Raw genomic sequence first — 16,290 nt, 5'->3', positions numbered from 1 at the left:
TGAAACCATTACCACATTCAAGATAATGAATATTCATCACCCCCAAAATTTCCTTGTGCCTTTTATAATCCTTCTCACCTACCCATCCCACCTACCCCACACACAAACCAGGCAACACCTGATCTGCTTTATGTCAATATAGATAAGTTTTCATTTTCAAAGTTTTATAAAAATGGATTCATACAATATATAGCCTTTATGTGTCCTCTTTCACTCAGCATAATCATTTTGAGATATACTCATGTTGTTGCATATATTAATAGTTCCTTCCATTTTATTACTGAGAGCATTCCATTGTATGGATATGCTACAATTTGTTTCTCCATTCACCTTCTGAAGGACATTCAGCTGTTTTCCAGTTTGGAGCTATTACAAATGAAGCTGCTACGTCTTTGTATAGGGACGCCTGGGTGGCTTAGTGGGTTAGGCATCTGCCTTCAGCTCAGGTCATGATCCCAGGGTCCTGGCTTCAAGTCCTGCATCGGGTTCCTTGCTCAGTTGGGAGCCTACTTCTCCCTCTGCCTGCCGCTCCCCCTGCTTGTGCTCTCACTCTCTCTGAAAAATAAATAAATAAAATCTTTTCTTAAAAGTCTTTGCGTAGGGGCACCTGGGTGGCTCAGTGGGTTAAAGCCTCTGCTTTCGGCTCAGGTCATGATCCCAGGGTCCTGGGATCAAGCCCCGTATCAGGCTCTCTGCTCAGCAGGGAGCCTGCTTCCTCCTCTCTCTCTGCCTGCTTCTCTGCCTACTTGTGATCTCTGTCTGTCAAATAAATAAATAAAATCTTTAAAAAAAAAAAAAAAAAAAAGTCTTTGCGTAGACATACGACTTCTTTTCTCTTAGGTTAATACCTTACACTGGAATGACTAGATCCTCTATAAGTGTATGTTTAACTTTTAAGAAATTGCCAAACTTTTCCAAAAGTGACTGTACCATTTTATATTCCCAACAGCATCATCTGAGAATTCCAGTTCCCTTACATCTTGGTCAACACTTTTTTATTTTAGCTTTTCTAATAGGTATGTTATCTCATTGAACGGTATCTCATTGTGGTTTTAATTTGTATTTCCCTAATGAATAATTATATTAAGCATCCGTTCATGTGTTTATTTGCCATCCATATAACTTCATTGGTAGAGACTACTTAAATCTGTTGCCCATCTTTAATTGGGTTGTTTTCATATTATTGTTTTAAGAGTTCTTTATATATTGTGGATACAGTCTCTTAGCAGATATTTGCTTTATGAATATTTTCTCCCACTCTATGGCTTGTCTTTTCAATCTCTTAACAGCACCCTTTGGAAAGAAATTTCTAATTTTTATGAGCTTTAATTTACCAATATTTTACTTTATAGACTTTTGGTGTCATATCTAAGAGAAATCTTTGCCTAACCTAAGATCACAAAGATTTTTCTCTTTTTTCTAGACATTTTATACTTTTCAGTTTCACATTTAGGTCTGTGATCCATTTTGAGATTTTGAGTTAATTTTTGCTTATAGTAGAAGGTTTGAAGTTTATTTTGTTTTATATATAGATATCCAATTATTCCAGCACCATTTGTTGAAAAGACTATCCTTTTTCCATTGGATTATTTCTGCATGTTTGTCAGAAATCAATTGGCCTACATATATGTGTGTCTGTTTCTATGCTTCATTCTATTCCATTGATCTATTTGTCTATCCTTACACCATTACCATCCTTATTGATTACTGTAGCCTTTTAACAAGTCTTTATATCAGGTGATATTAGCCTTCTAGTTTTGTTTTTAGTTTTCAGAATCACTTAGGTACTCTAGATCTTTTGCATTTCCATGTGAATTTTAGAATCAGCTTGTCAATATCTCTCTCTCTCACACATAGACATACAAACACCCACAAAGCCTTCTAGGATTTTAATCAGATTTATATTGAATCTATAAATCATTTTGGAGAGAACTGACAATTTTATTTCTATGTATGTGCAACTCCCCAAAATTAAAAATGATGCCACTTACAACAGCATCAAAAACATAAAATACTTAAAAATAGGTCTGATAGAGATGTGAAAGACCTGTTCACTGAACACTACAAAACAATGCTGAGGTAATTACAGAAGACCTAAGTAACTGAACTGAAATGCCTTGTTCATCAATCAAATACTTGATATTGGACGTATTTTTTTTTTTTTAGATTTTATTTATTTATTTGACAAATGCAGATCACAAGTAGGCACAGAGGCAGGCAGAGAGAGAGAGAGAGGAGGAAGCAGGCTCCCTGCTGAGCAGAGAGCCCGATGTGGGGCTCCATCCCAGGACCCTGGAATCATGACCCGAGCCGAAGGCAGAGGCTTTAACCCACTGAGCCACCCAGGCACTGCTCTTCTTCTTTTAATAATAGTCATCACTCCTTAGCTTCTCCTGGAGGTAGGTGGGGCCATTTAACTCTGTTCTGCCTGAAAGAATCTAAGCAAAAGACACATGCGTAACCTCTGGTTCATATCTTTTTCACTTTCTGTTTTTCCCTTCCTGTGGGCTGGTGAGGATGAAGTCAGCACTCTAGGGCAATGCCTCTTCACTGTGGTCCCCTGACCAGCAGCAACAGCATTAGAAATGCAAATTCTTGGTCCCTACCCCAGAGCTACTGAATCAGAAACTGGAGTTGGGGCCCAACAGCATTTTTTTTTTTAAAGATTTTATTTATTTGTCAGAGAGAGAGAGGGAGAGAGAGCGAGCACAGGCAGACAGAATGGCAGGCAGAGGCAGAGGGAGAAGCAGGCTCCCTGACGAGCAAGGAGCCCGATGTGGGACTCGATCCCAGGATGCTGGGATCATGACCTGAGCCGAAGGCAGCTGCTTAACCAACTGAGCCACCCAGGCGTCCCCCCAACAGCATTTTTAAAAGCCCTTCAGATGGTTCCAATGTGTGCTAACATTTGAAAAGAACCACCTTCTGACTGCAAAGCATCAGTTAGAACCTGGTTGGCTGAATAACCCCACAGATCAGGGTTGCCCACTCTCGCAGGATTCCCAGCTCACCTCCATCTTCTCAGATGACAGAGAAATAAACTTCTCTTGCTTGAGACATTTCTAATATTTGTCTCTCTGTTATCCCAACTTACCCTATCCCTAACTATATCCCCATCTTCCCTCTATGTGATAGTATCCTGCCCTTGTGTCGGGGGGATTCTCTTTTCAGATAAACTGTTTATCTCAATGATAGTATCAGGGCATCACTTCATGCCAAGGACTGTGTTGGCAAGGACTGTTCACTGATGGGTATATCACAGCAATAGCTAATACCTTTCCTATATAAATTCTGACATTTTGAAAAGCTGGATAAATAATAAAGTTACATTAATATACTATATTCAAATAGATACAATTTATAAATTGTCCTATATAAGTCAGTCATAAAAATTAAAGTATGGAATGTATTTTCTGCCACTTTCCCTTTTTGTGTAATTCCTTTTCTTTTTCTCTAACTCTAAAGAGGAACTACAAGGTTTCTCTTTAGAGTGTTTACTTTTTCTAGTTCACTCCCATCATGTAGGTACTTTAGTTGTCAATAGCAGCAAGAACTACCCAGAAGACTCTTTAAAGGAATTAAAAAGGTATGAATAGCCCTAGTCACTAAAAGTAATAGAAGTAATGCTTTAAATAATAGTCACACTTGATCATTTTAAATCAAATCTACAAGTGGAAAAAAAAGAGAAAAATTATGACCTGGAAAAAGATGTATTTTTTAATTAGATAGTTGGACATCTATTTATATATATTATATGTACGTGTGTGTGTGTGTGTGTGTGTGTGTACATGTGTATATTCAAATATAGTGAAAGTACAGTCCAGTCTCAGTGGAAAATTTTCAGTGGTTTATCATGAAGCACTTATGATGCTTGAATGAGCCTGTCAAACAACTTGAATACTTCCTGGTGACAGGAGATTCAAGTGTTCACAGCTCATTCAATATCATACTTATTTGTTAAGCACCTACTCTGTATCAGGCAGCCTCTTCAATTTCTGAACAACTACAATTGTTTAAAAGTTGTAACTCATACTGAGATGAAAACCTTCTTGTAAATAGCCTCAACACAGCTCTGTTGCAGAAACACAGGGTGCTAAGAGCCAGGGTTAGAGATTCAACTGCCTTCAGGGAGCTTACAGTGTCACGAGGGTAGGGACAAGTGATTCCAAGATGACTTCCTCATTCATGTACCTGGAACCTCTGTGCTCCCGGGACTCTCTCCTCAGCCACCACCTTTTCCTCTCCTCCTCCTGACAATGGAATTAATCTGACAATGAAATTAATAAATGCCAGTGCACAGATGTTCAAAGTGCTTTGAGAACATGGAGGAACAAGCCACTAACTGATAAAGGAGTGGTCAGAGAAGGCTTTAGAGATAAGATGGTATTAAAGAGAGTTCTAAAAAATGAGCAGGAATCAAAAGACAAAGAACATTCCAGATATACTAAGAGTATGGTACAGGCATGGAGGCATAAGAGAACATGATATACTTGGGAAACTTCAAATAGCTCGGTATGTCCAGAATAAAAGGTTGGGGGATTAAAAGATAAGACTGGCACAAATCTAGAAGGGACAAATTAGGAAGAGACTTGTACATCATAAGGAGTTTAGTACTTCATTCTCCAGGGACTGGGGAATCAGGAAAGAATGTTCAGTTCTGATTAGAACAATTACACTGAAGTATAGAGAATGACTCAGAGAAAGGGGAAAACATAAAGAAGAATGGAGAGGAGAGCTATAAAGTGTTTATAAGTTTCTTCCTGTTTATTTCTTCTCTTTCTTCCTCTAGAAATAGGAAATATTTCTAAACCAAGGTAGCAGAAGTAAGGATATAGATAAAGGATATAAATATAGATAGTGAGATCATTATCAGGACTTAGCAACCAATTCAATATGGGGATCGAGGAAGAGGGCTCTCCTTCTGCCCTGTGGGGCATCACAAAATTCTTCCCTATGATACCTCTTCAGTTATTTGAGGATAATTATCATATTCTTTTCCTCACCCTTCAAACAAACTCATCCTCATCTCTTCAACCTAAGAACAATAAAATGCCATTCCCCAGTCCTACTATCTTCCAGTACTTAATTAGAGGATGGCTTATGTAAAATTTCTTCAACTCAGTAATAGACCCAAAGCTCAGTGAGCTGATAGATTCAGTCCTCTTCAGCTTATAGGTATTTACACCAGCCAAAACATCTCCCTCACTTTTCAGTTATCCAGAAAATATATTAATACTTCTAAATCAAGAACAAAAATAAAATCACCCAGAAATAAAGTTTAACATTTCATATTTTTGGCACTTAAAATATTCCTCTATTTGTGCTATCCTAACATGAGCATATGACTTGCAAAGTGAAGTAGCCATAAATCAGGCTACTGTAACACCCCTCCTCGCAGACATTTGTCAGGAAAAATAATTAGTATACTGGCTAAAAGAACACTAATAAAGCAGTGCATTTCATTTCATTTGGTCCTTATTCAACAATGGCAAAGAGTTCCAAAGCAAAAGACAAAGAAAATTAGAATTATCATTACCCTATACCCAACCCTACTGATGAAGCACATTTCTTGCAGCTGGCAAAACTCCTGGACCCAATCTTTATTTTTTAACCTATTGATCCTTTTCCATCAGGGGCAGTCTTGTTCTGCCACAAGAGTTAGGTTTCCAAATTGGCCTTAGGGAGGCATGTGGGTTAGAAACAATATTGTCATTGGCCTAGTTTTGGCAGGATTGGTGGAAAATCAAACAACTGTTATGTTTTGGAGTTGTGGGCTAATAGTGCCCTCTGTTTTCCATTTTTGCTCCCATCAACAGAATTACCAGATGGCCAAGAAGCCACTAGAATAGAAGTAATGTTCCAATATAGTGGAAAAAGACCAACCCTGTAAACATTCTAACATGTATCCAGTGGCTTGAAATAGCAATCTAAATGTTGAGAGGTGAAGAGAAAAAATAAGAAAGAAAACATAGCAGAAGCTCTAAAGAAACTCACTCCTTTCACTACCATATCTTGTCCTTTTAGAGCAATAAATTCATTGCATATTCTAGTACTCTCAAAAGATCTCACCCAGCCTTCCAAATGTCAAACCTTATAGCTCAGTGAACAAAAATCAACTGAAAGGTTTGTTAAGACTCTTCCTAAACCCCCAAACTGGGTCCACAGTGAAGCCCAGAAATCTGAAATTTTAAAAATATTTCCAGATAATTCTAATAGTCACTCTGGGGACCACTCAGAAGAGTTGTACCTACAGGAAGAATTTTCAAGTGAGGGTGCTGAGTAGGGAAGTCATCAGTTGGGTAACATTTCAGTTTATCATCCTCTGCTCCCAACCCCCCGATTTTTTTCTGTGCCAGTAGAGAGAAGGTATAGCACCCAGGGTGATCAGATCCCCAAGCTGAGAACCAATACTCTTTGGAATGATGAGTCAAGGAACTGCCTGGAGAAAAAAAAAATCATCTCTGACAGTGTGGACATGCAGAACTAGTAGAATTCAATCATAAAACCTCACTATTTCTTCACTTCTGTCCTCAATTTTGGTTTATTTTAAGGAGCTGATTCTTCCTTTCCTCCTGTAAGAAATTCTGGGAAGACAGAACTGGTTTTTCCCGGCATTCTCAGATAACAAAGTCATTTTATCTGAAAAACTCTAATTTTATACTTAAAAATCAAGTCAAAACTGCAGGGTTTAAAGTTAAATTTTCCCTCCTTCTCCATTTCAACCTGCACTCCCAGTTTGGGCCTACACATTCAACTTTTTCTCAATTTCCTCTTGTTTCTCCACCCCCTCTACTCTCTGCACTGCCCCCCCCGCCGCCCATGAAAGACTAAAAGTGGGACTGGGGTCAGAAGAGAGAAAGGAGAAGGAGGAAGGATACAAAGAGAAATGCTTTGGCTGACCAAAATTGATGCAATCTGACACTGGCTCCCTCTGGCTGATTTATAAAGTTGACTCTCACTGGTGAAGTGCAATGAAAGTTTCTTTGGAGACCCCTGCGGTCAGTGAAACTGCTTACCTGCAGAAGTAGGAGAATTCATTTGCTCAGGTACATGACTCACAATTCCTCCATTCAGTTCCTGATTTCCCCCATATACCCACAGCCTTTCTCAGATGAGCTCCCCTTGCCCTCTCTACCCCAAGGGACCTGGGCAGCATTCTAAGGCAGTCTGAAGCCAGCTTTCTTTCACACTTGTGGCCCACATTTAATTCATGGAAAAGACTTATGTGTCATTCCATGTCCCACCATCAAGGTAGGAAGCTCTAGCCAGAGCATCTTACTTTGAGATGTACTTGAGGGGCTTCAAGCCTCTCAAACACCAGACAACTGCATCCCCCAAACAGCAGAAAACAATATCAGGATCTCTAATTTATCCCTTTGAAGCACATTCTGCTTGACTTGAGGTATAGAAGAAGTCTTTCCTTTAGTCCGTCTGAATGAGGGAAGGGGATGAGTAGCGTACTAAAAACCATCTCTGAAAACTTGCCTCATATCTGCAACCACCTCCTCTTGATCTCTCCAACTTCCTTCATAGATTGGAAGTGGATGCTCTGTAAAATCAGTTCATAACAACCATCTTCTCAAAATGAGTTTAAGTGATCTTGCACCCACCCTTGGCACACAGTGTTTCCATTGTCTTTAGACCTCAGATGAAACAGGGATTTAAAGAGTCCCATTTTGCAACTGGGTGGCTAAAATCCTAGTCCTTTAGACTGCCAGACTGAGAAGGGCAATGGATTTCCATTAGAGGAGCTGAACATGCCCTGCGTTCAGTTGGCTCTTTGACATTTGAAGTCTGGGCAGACTGGCAGGTCCCATTTGCCAAGGAGCAATTACTTCTGCAGTAATTAGGTCTGAAATCATGTTGCCTCTTTGAATCAAAAGCAGTTATCTGCACAAGATAACATTCAACCAGTACAGACACAGAAGAGTGTAAATAAACAACCAATGTTTCTTCAAACCAAGCACAGCACTGAATTTCACAGCAGATAAAGATTTTTAGAGTATTAAACATTATAAGACTATAATCACAAGGCTACCAGAGATTTATTAATTAAAGCCAAAACCTGGAAACATACACTGAAGTTATTATTTATATTGTAATAGAAAAGGAACAGAGGAACAAAGGGGCTGGGAGAAGAAATCTTAAATGGTAAACTGAAAAGCAAAATCATAAAAATTTAGATATACCAAGGATTCTAAAGATCAACTAGTTTAATTCTTGTTTTACACAAAATAATAACAACAGTGATAGGCAACCCTAGTGAGCATTTACTATGTCTTAAGCACTTTATATATGTTATTTCATTTAATCCTAAGAAAGGCTGTGGTCGATTTAATTACTGTTCTTGGGTCTTCACTCCCTCCTTCCTTCTGCTAGGGAACCTTAAGTGCACTGCAGTGGGGAAAGTACACTTCTCCCCCTCATCCCCCACGGATAGTGGGCTTGGCCATGTCTTGCTTTGACTAATGTTTTGTTAGCACATGTAACACAAGTAGAGGAATTATGTGTATTTGTATGATTGGACTTGTCATCTTGCATTCTTGATATCCTTGCTGATCCAAGGAAAATTAAAAAACATATGGAACAAACCTAAACTCAACCTGAAGCCTAGAGCCAAAACCAACTAATGAGTATTCTGAAACAGATATGCCCCAACAAACCTGCAGACCCATGAGCTAGGAAAATTAATGCTGTGGTAAGCCACTGAGTTCAGGGCAGATTAGTATGTGGCATTATTTTGGCAACAGCTGACTAATTTGGAGGCCTAGACAAAGAGAAAGAATTTGTGCTCATCGTCAGAACAGTTCAAAAGAATTATATTCCCAGTTTTTTCCCGGTCTACCTATTTGTCTCAATTTAGATACCTTGACTCTAACTTGTGCTCATTGCTGGAAGTTAAGGATTTTATTTGGAAAGAGATCTCCAAGGAACTCACAGAAATTTTGATTACCAAAGAACTAAAAACTTTGTCCCTCTCCCTTTTGGAGAGTGGGGAGTGGGGACGGTTGCTCTGTGTGAGATGTAAAGACAACGAGACATCTACAGTGTGACTCAAGCAACACATCAGCTTTAGGATGAACAAGAGCAAAGCAGATCAATAAAAGTTTTTCATTCAAAATAGACCATCAACTCCCAGGACCAGAAATATATAAATTTCTGGTATTAACTGATAGGTGTTTGTTGAGTGCTTATGCAATAGTAAGCCGAGGGTAAAGGTGGCAAGTCAGGAGTGGGTACTTGGGAGCAGCTAAAAATAAGAGTATGAGAAAGAGAGATCTTCCCTTGAGAAATTTTATCCCCATTAAAAAGAGACTCTCAGAGGTTCAAATACATTGTTTCAAATCCCAAAACATTCAGAACTGCAAGGAAAGTCATATTTTGCTTAAAAAATAAATTTTAATTTGCTAACAAACTAAAACATCTGCCCCCACACATAGATGAAACCTACAGCAAACATCAACATAATGGTGAAAATTTTGAAGCATTAAGTTTAAAATTAGAAATAAGACAAACTGAGACTCCTGACTCCAGGGAAACAAACTGAAGGTTGCCAAAGGGGAGGTCAGTGGGGGGAGATGGGGTAACTAACTGGGTAATGGGCATTAAAGAGGGCATGTGATATGATGAACACTGGGTGTTATACTGAGCTAATGAACCATTGAAGATTAGATCAAAAAATGATGATGTATTATACCCTGGCTAATTGAATTTAAATAAAAATTTTTTAAAATTAAAAAAACTTAAAAATGAAAAGAAATAGGACAAAGAAGGCTAATACCACCACTGCTGTTCACATTATACAGGTTCTCTGAAACAGTAAAATAAGAAAGAAAAAAGAAGTCAAAAGTATGAGAAATGGAAAGGAAAAAAATCAACAACCATCATTATTCACAGAATATATGATTATGTATATATAGAAACCTCAAAAGATTATACAGACAAAGTATTAGAACTATCCAGGGATTTTAACAAGATAGCTAATTAATTAATATTAACCAATATTAAAAAAGTCAATTATACTTTTATATCCCAGGAACAGACATTTAGAATATATAACTTTTAAAAAATCTCATTTAAAAGTCAACAATTTGGGACGCCTGGGTGGCTCAGTTGGTTAAGCAGCTGCCTTCGGCTCAGGTCATGATCCCAGCGTCCTGGGATCGAGTCCCACATCGGGCTCCTTGCTCGTCAGGGAGCCTGCTTCTCCCTCTGCCTCTGCCTGCCATTCTGTCTGCCTGTGCTCACTCTCTCTCCCTCTCTCTCTCTCTCTCTGACAAATAAATAAATAAAATCTTTAAAAAAAAAAAAAAGTCAACAATTTAGGGGCGCCTAGGTGGTTAAAGCCTCTGCCTTTGGCTCAGGCACTGGGATCCAGCCCCACACTGGGCTCTCTGCTCGGCGGGGAGCCTGCTTCCCTTCCTCTCTCTCTACCTGCTTCTCTGCCTACTTGTGATCTCTGTCAAATAAATAAATAAAATCTTTGGAAAAAAAAAATCAACAATTTCGGGGCACCTGGATGACTCAGTGGGTTAAGCCTCTGCCTTTGGCTCAGGTCATGATCTCAGGGTTATGGGATGGAGCCCCGTTATCAGGCTCTCCGCTCAGCAGGGACACTGCTTCCCCCTCTCTCTCTACCTGCCTCTCTGCCTAGTTGTGATCTCTCTCTCTGTGTGTCAAATAAATAAATAAAATCTTAAAAAAATAAATAAAAGACATTTATTTTTTTAAAAAAGATTAAAAAAATTAAAAATAAAAGTCAACAATTTAAAAAAAGAATGGATTTAACAAAAGCTTTGTAAGATCACTGAGAATAAAAGTGAATACTTTACTGGAAGGCATAAAATATAAATAAATGAGAGATATACCACTTTTATGGGTTATATAAACATGTATGTATTGCAACCACATCATTACTAGCATGTTCTATATATCCAATTTAGTTCCATTAACAGTCCAATAAGGTTTTATAAGTCATTAAAAGCTATTTTCAAAATCACATGTAGAATAATGGATGAAGAAAGATGGATAGTTATGTGACAAATCAATATAGTAAAATGTTCATTGTAGCATCTAAGTAGTGGGTTCAGAGGTGTTAGCTTACTATACAATTCTTTCAACTTCTTTTCATTTTTGAAACTTTTCATTTTGAAATATTGAGGAAAAATCACATGAAAAGTTCAAGGACTAGAATAGGCCAGACACTCCTGAAAAGGAAAAGCCAGCTGTTTTACCATATAGGAAAAGTTCGAATAAAAGTTATAACAATTAAGAGAGGGTGGCATTGGTTTGAGAACAGAAAGATGAAAAAATGGAATATAATAGAGTGTGGGCATTTGTGAAAACTTGATTTGTGGCAGATCTGATACTATAGACCTTGGGGAAGGGATAGACCACTCAATAAATCGTGCTAGAAAAATAAGCTATGCATATTAAAAATAATAAAAATATTAGAGACAAAGCTTTAAAACTTAGAAAAAAAGGTAAATGTATCTTCTAACTATCTTTGTAAAGGGGAAAGGTTTTTTTAATGACAAAAAAACATAACCCATAAAGGAAAAGATCAGTGTAATGTATTGTAAGATAAATTTTATTACATTAAAATTAAAAACTACTGTTCAACAAAAGATGGCATAAAGAGAGCAAAAGACTGAGGTGCCTGGCTGGCTCGGTTGGAAAAGCATGCAACTCTTGATCTCAGGGTCATGAGTTTAAGCCTCATGTAGGGTATAGAGATTACTTAAATAAATAAAATTTTAAAAGAAGAGAGAGTAAACAATTCTAGAATCTGGAAATAGATTACTTTTCAACTCACATGACTTTTCAACTCCTATAACTCAAAGATTAATATCTATGTTTTATAAAAAATTTTACAAATCTTTGAGGAAAATGAAAAACAACTTTATAGAAAAAGTGGACAGATACAGGCATCTCACAGATGAAAAAGTACAAATAGACCATATATATGTTAAAACATGTTCAAATCATTAGTTATAGAGGAAATACAAGTTAATACCATATGAAATGTTTTAATTGGGCAATATGTATATGAATGTTTATTTTATTGATGTTTTTAAACTGTACACATATATGCTATTTTCTATATGATATGATTTACCATACATGTCTCTTAAACAAATATATTAAATATATATGTCTTAAACAAAAATTTTAGGTGCAAAAGGATGTTGAAAAGCCTACAGGGAAGTAAAAATCTAAAAATCTCAATAAGGTGGAAAGAGATAAGCAAACTCCCTTAGAAATCTTAACATTTCAGTGTCCTTCAACTTCAGAAATAAACCAAACCAAAGGTGACACGGGCTTATAATGTCCTTTAGAAAATTTCCTAAACTTTCCATAAAGTATAATCTAGTAGCTTAAAAACCACATAGGAGTTGATGAAGCCTTATTTATTATTCTCCTTGAAATTTACTAATTGTAGTTAAGTATATCTTTCTGTCCTAGGAAAGAGAGCAAAAGATGAAAACTATGACCAAATATCCTTTTTTCCTTCCTTTCCTCTTTTCTTCCTTTTGTCCCTCCTTCCTTCTCTTTCTTCCTTCCTTCCTTTTCCTTCTCTCGCTCCTCCCACCCTTTTTGTCCCCTTCTGCATTTGTTTTCTATTACTGCAGAACAAATTACCAAAAAAAAAAAAATTAGCAGCTTAAAACAAAACAAAACAGGGGTGCCCAGGTGGCTCAGTTTGTTAAAGTATATGCCCTCAGCTCCAGTCATGATCCCAGGGTCCTGGAATCGAGCCCCACAAAGGGCTTCCTGCTCAGCAAGGAATGTGTTTCTCCTTCTCCCTCTGTCCCTCCCCCGACTCATGTTCTCTCTCTCTCTCTCTCTCTCTAATAAATAAAAAAATTAATTATTTCACAGTTTCTGTGAGTCAGAAGTTTGGTCACAGATTAACTACATATTCTGCTCAGGGTCTCACCAGGCTGAAAACAGGTGTGGTCAGGGCTGGGATCTCAACTGTGACTTAAGATCCTGTTCCAAGCTCATTCAGGTTTTTGGCCGAATTCAGTTCCTTGTGGTTGTAGGACTGAGATCCCAGTATTCTTGCTGAGTTTTGGCTGGGGGGTCACTGTCAGTCTCTAAAGGCTGCCCTCAGGTTCCAACTACAAAGTCCTCCTGCAACATGTAGCCTACTTCTTCAAAGTCAGCAGATAAATCTCTCTCATGCTTCAGATCTCTCTTAACTTGTTTTATGGGTTCACCTGGTTAGGTTAGGACCTCTTAGGGTAATCTCTGTTTTGATTCACAGAAATTCAACTGACTAGAGACTTTAATTACAGCTGGAAACCACAAATTATTTAAGATGTCTGAAACAGAGTGACAGGTGGCAAGTGGGAGAAAGCTAAAGATATAGAGGCTAAGTCACACAGGACTTTTTATGCCATATAGGGAATGTGGCCGTTGTCCTAGCAACAGTTAGAAACCACTGAAGGAGTGAAGGTTTTTAAGAACAAAAATGTTAGAATGGAAGGGTCAGATCTGCATTTTAGAAGAATGGCTCTAGAGAGGAGTAAGAAAGATAAAGAGGGCAATTTATGGGGCCGTTGGTGGCACAGTCAATTGGGCTTCTGACTCTTGGTTTCTGCTCAGGTCAAGATCTCTGGGTCTTGAAATCAAGGCCCATCCCAGGCTCCCAAGTCAGTGAGGAGTCTGCTAAAGTTTCTCCTTTTGTCCTTCCCTGCACTTGTTCCGTGCACTCTCTCTCTCTTCCTAAAATAAATAAATAAATCTTAAAAAAAAAAAAAAAAAAGAGGCAATTTATTTGAACAAGTATTTGTGGGACAAAGAGGGAATATGTAGCAAAAAATAACTCCAGAAGCTATTCCAGATTACTGTGGCATGCTCTCAGAAATTCTTTAATCTGAAAAAAAGTACGTAGCATCTATTCTTTGCCCAGGGACAAAGCTTATACACCAGGAAAAAAAAAAAGTGACCCTCCTCCTCTAGCTTACCACCGATATACACACATGACTTTTGATTAAATAGCTGAAAGACTCAAAAGCAAAAGGCAAAAGAGAATAAAATTTAGGGGAGAAGATTAGCACATCTAAGTCATACCACATCTTCATCTATTGTTGCCAGGTAGGGTAAAATTTCATTTTGTCCCTGAAGTCAAAGGGACACAGGAAACGTGGTCAGTTACAAATGTCATTGTATCCACAGGAGATAAATTGTTCAGGAGAAGAACAAACATGCCTGATGGGGAGATTGAGAAAAACTTTTCCCAAGGAACCTCTGTTATTTTAAGTAATACACCAAGCTCGCAAGAGGTAAAAATAGAGGAGTGACCAGTGCACAGCTGGGTTTGCCAAAAAAGGTCTCCTGATGAAGGAAAGAGAGACTCTGTCTCTACAGAGAGAAGGGGCAAATCCTAGTAGTAAATTTATCTCCATACGCGGCATTTGATTACTTCTCATTCAATTTGTCAAAGTGCTTGTTTTGTGATTGGAGCATCCCATGTGTATAATAAATTGCTAACTCCATCTCTTGACTGATTTGTAAATCTTGGTCCTTTTCAGGGATTAACTACTTGCTAAATTCATTTATCAAAATTAAAACTAGGTTTTTCAGAAAGCTGCCCTCCAAATCCCAAGATACTATGCAAGATTAACCTTTCGCAGATCCTTCCAGACTGCAAACTAGTGGGTGGTGTCAATGCAGGTGATTAATAGGAGCCATCTAAGGGCTGGGGGAAAGGCTGACTGACATTTCTCCCAGGTGACAGCATGAGCCATCTCCTGATCAACCTAAGAAAACACACATCCTGATACTCTCCATACTAATGGAACATTTCCAATTCATATTAGAACATCCAAAGGAATTCTGTTTTGCCCTAGTGTACCAGAATCTTTGACAAGTATATCAGGCCTGCTTGACGCTGTAAAGCAGAATTCATTGACTCACCCTTTTTTTTTTTTTTTTTTTGACTCACCCTTTTTTAATCATTCTAGATAATCAGGAGCAGCAGCAGAATGAAACATATAGTCCAGAATGAATTAGTCATAGCTCTTCTGGTATGCCATTCTGAAGAAAGGATACTGGACATTTTTTTATTCCACTGACCCCTGACCCATCCAAATTGTACACAGTCTATGTATTCATCACAGGGAAGTACCCTCTTCTTCTGACTTCTTTCTCCCTTGTCTATTTACAGCCTGAGGTGCTATCTCGGGGTACTAGAAGCATTTCATCCAAATATCCACGTTCACACAAAATGTTCCATCACCTTCCCAGTACAATCCTTGACATTTTCTCTTCCCTTCCTAAGAGGTGCATGCGGCAAACCTGCTTCTTGTGTGTGAAATGGCAGCTGGGCTCCTTAATGGTTCCCTCAGATCCTCTCCCTCCTTTATTCCTCAAAACAAACTCTTTGCCTCAGTTTGGAACAGGCCTGAGGATGCCCTAAATAAAGTGCCATCGAGGCTTTGTTTCCCACTGAAGGGTACAGGTCAGACCCAGATGGAGACATAAAACGGCATGTGTGCCATGAAAGTATTCCCAGATCCCCCTAATTACACTTGATGGAATTGTTCCCTTTGTAGCCTCTAAACCAGTGGTGAGTGACCTTTTTTCTCCCTTGGGGGCTACTAACTTACAGGATAATCACTTGGGTGCAGAGCATACAGGTTATGCTAATTCCATTCATCTTACAAGCCTGTTAAAGCTAGCATTACTGAGCAAGTATGGTGACCATGCACCGTGTAAAGCGAAGTATATGCATTATTTCCACCAATCTCTACAACTCTGTGAGATATAGTCAAGTACCAATATCCATTTAAACCTGAGGAGACTGAGGCACTAGAAGGGTACATAGCTTGCCCAAAGCCACCCAGCTAGTGAGTGGCCAGGCCAGGAGTCAGACCCTGGCCTGCCTGGCCTTGGAGCCTGGGCCTTCTTCACCCCAGGTGAACCTCTACAGTCAGTGGGTTCTAGAATCACATGGACGGATGAGTCACATGGAAGCAGAAGACAGCATTTCTGCCCCACCTCTCCCGGGGTTTTAATTCCAAGGAAAACATGTTAAAAGCTATTACAGAACAAAGAACAGTGTGGTGGTCCAGCATGGAGATTGAGACAGCTAACTCAGCTTGGAAGACTGAAGAAAACTTCTCGAGACAGGGAAGATTCAAGCTGTAAACGTGATGAAGAATATTCAAGGCAGGAGAATGGAGAATAAGCAATGGTCTAAAGTACAGTGTTAGAGGGGCCATCTGGGCACTGCAGGCAGTTAAGCGTCTGCCTTCAGCTCAGGCCATGATCTCAGGGTCC

Source organism: Enhydra lutris, unplaced genomic scaffold (genome assembly GCF_002288905.1).
Source record: "Enhydra lutris kenyoni isolate GAN:26980312 unplaced genomic scaffold, ASM228890v2 scaffoldscaffold72, whole genome shotgun sequence".
Lineage (NCBI taxonomy): Eukaryota > Metazoa > Chordata > Mammalia > Carnivora > Mustelidae > Enhydra > Enhydra lutris.
The sequence above is the reverse complement of the archived record's forward strand: the minus strand, read 5'-3'. Positions refer to the sequence as shown.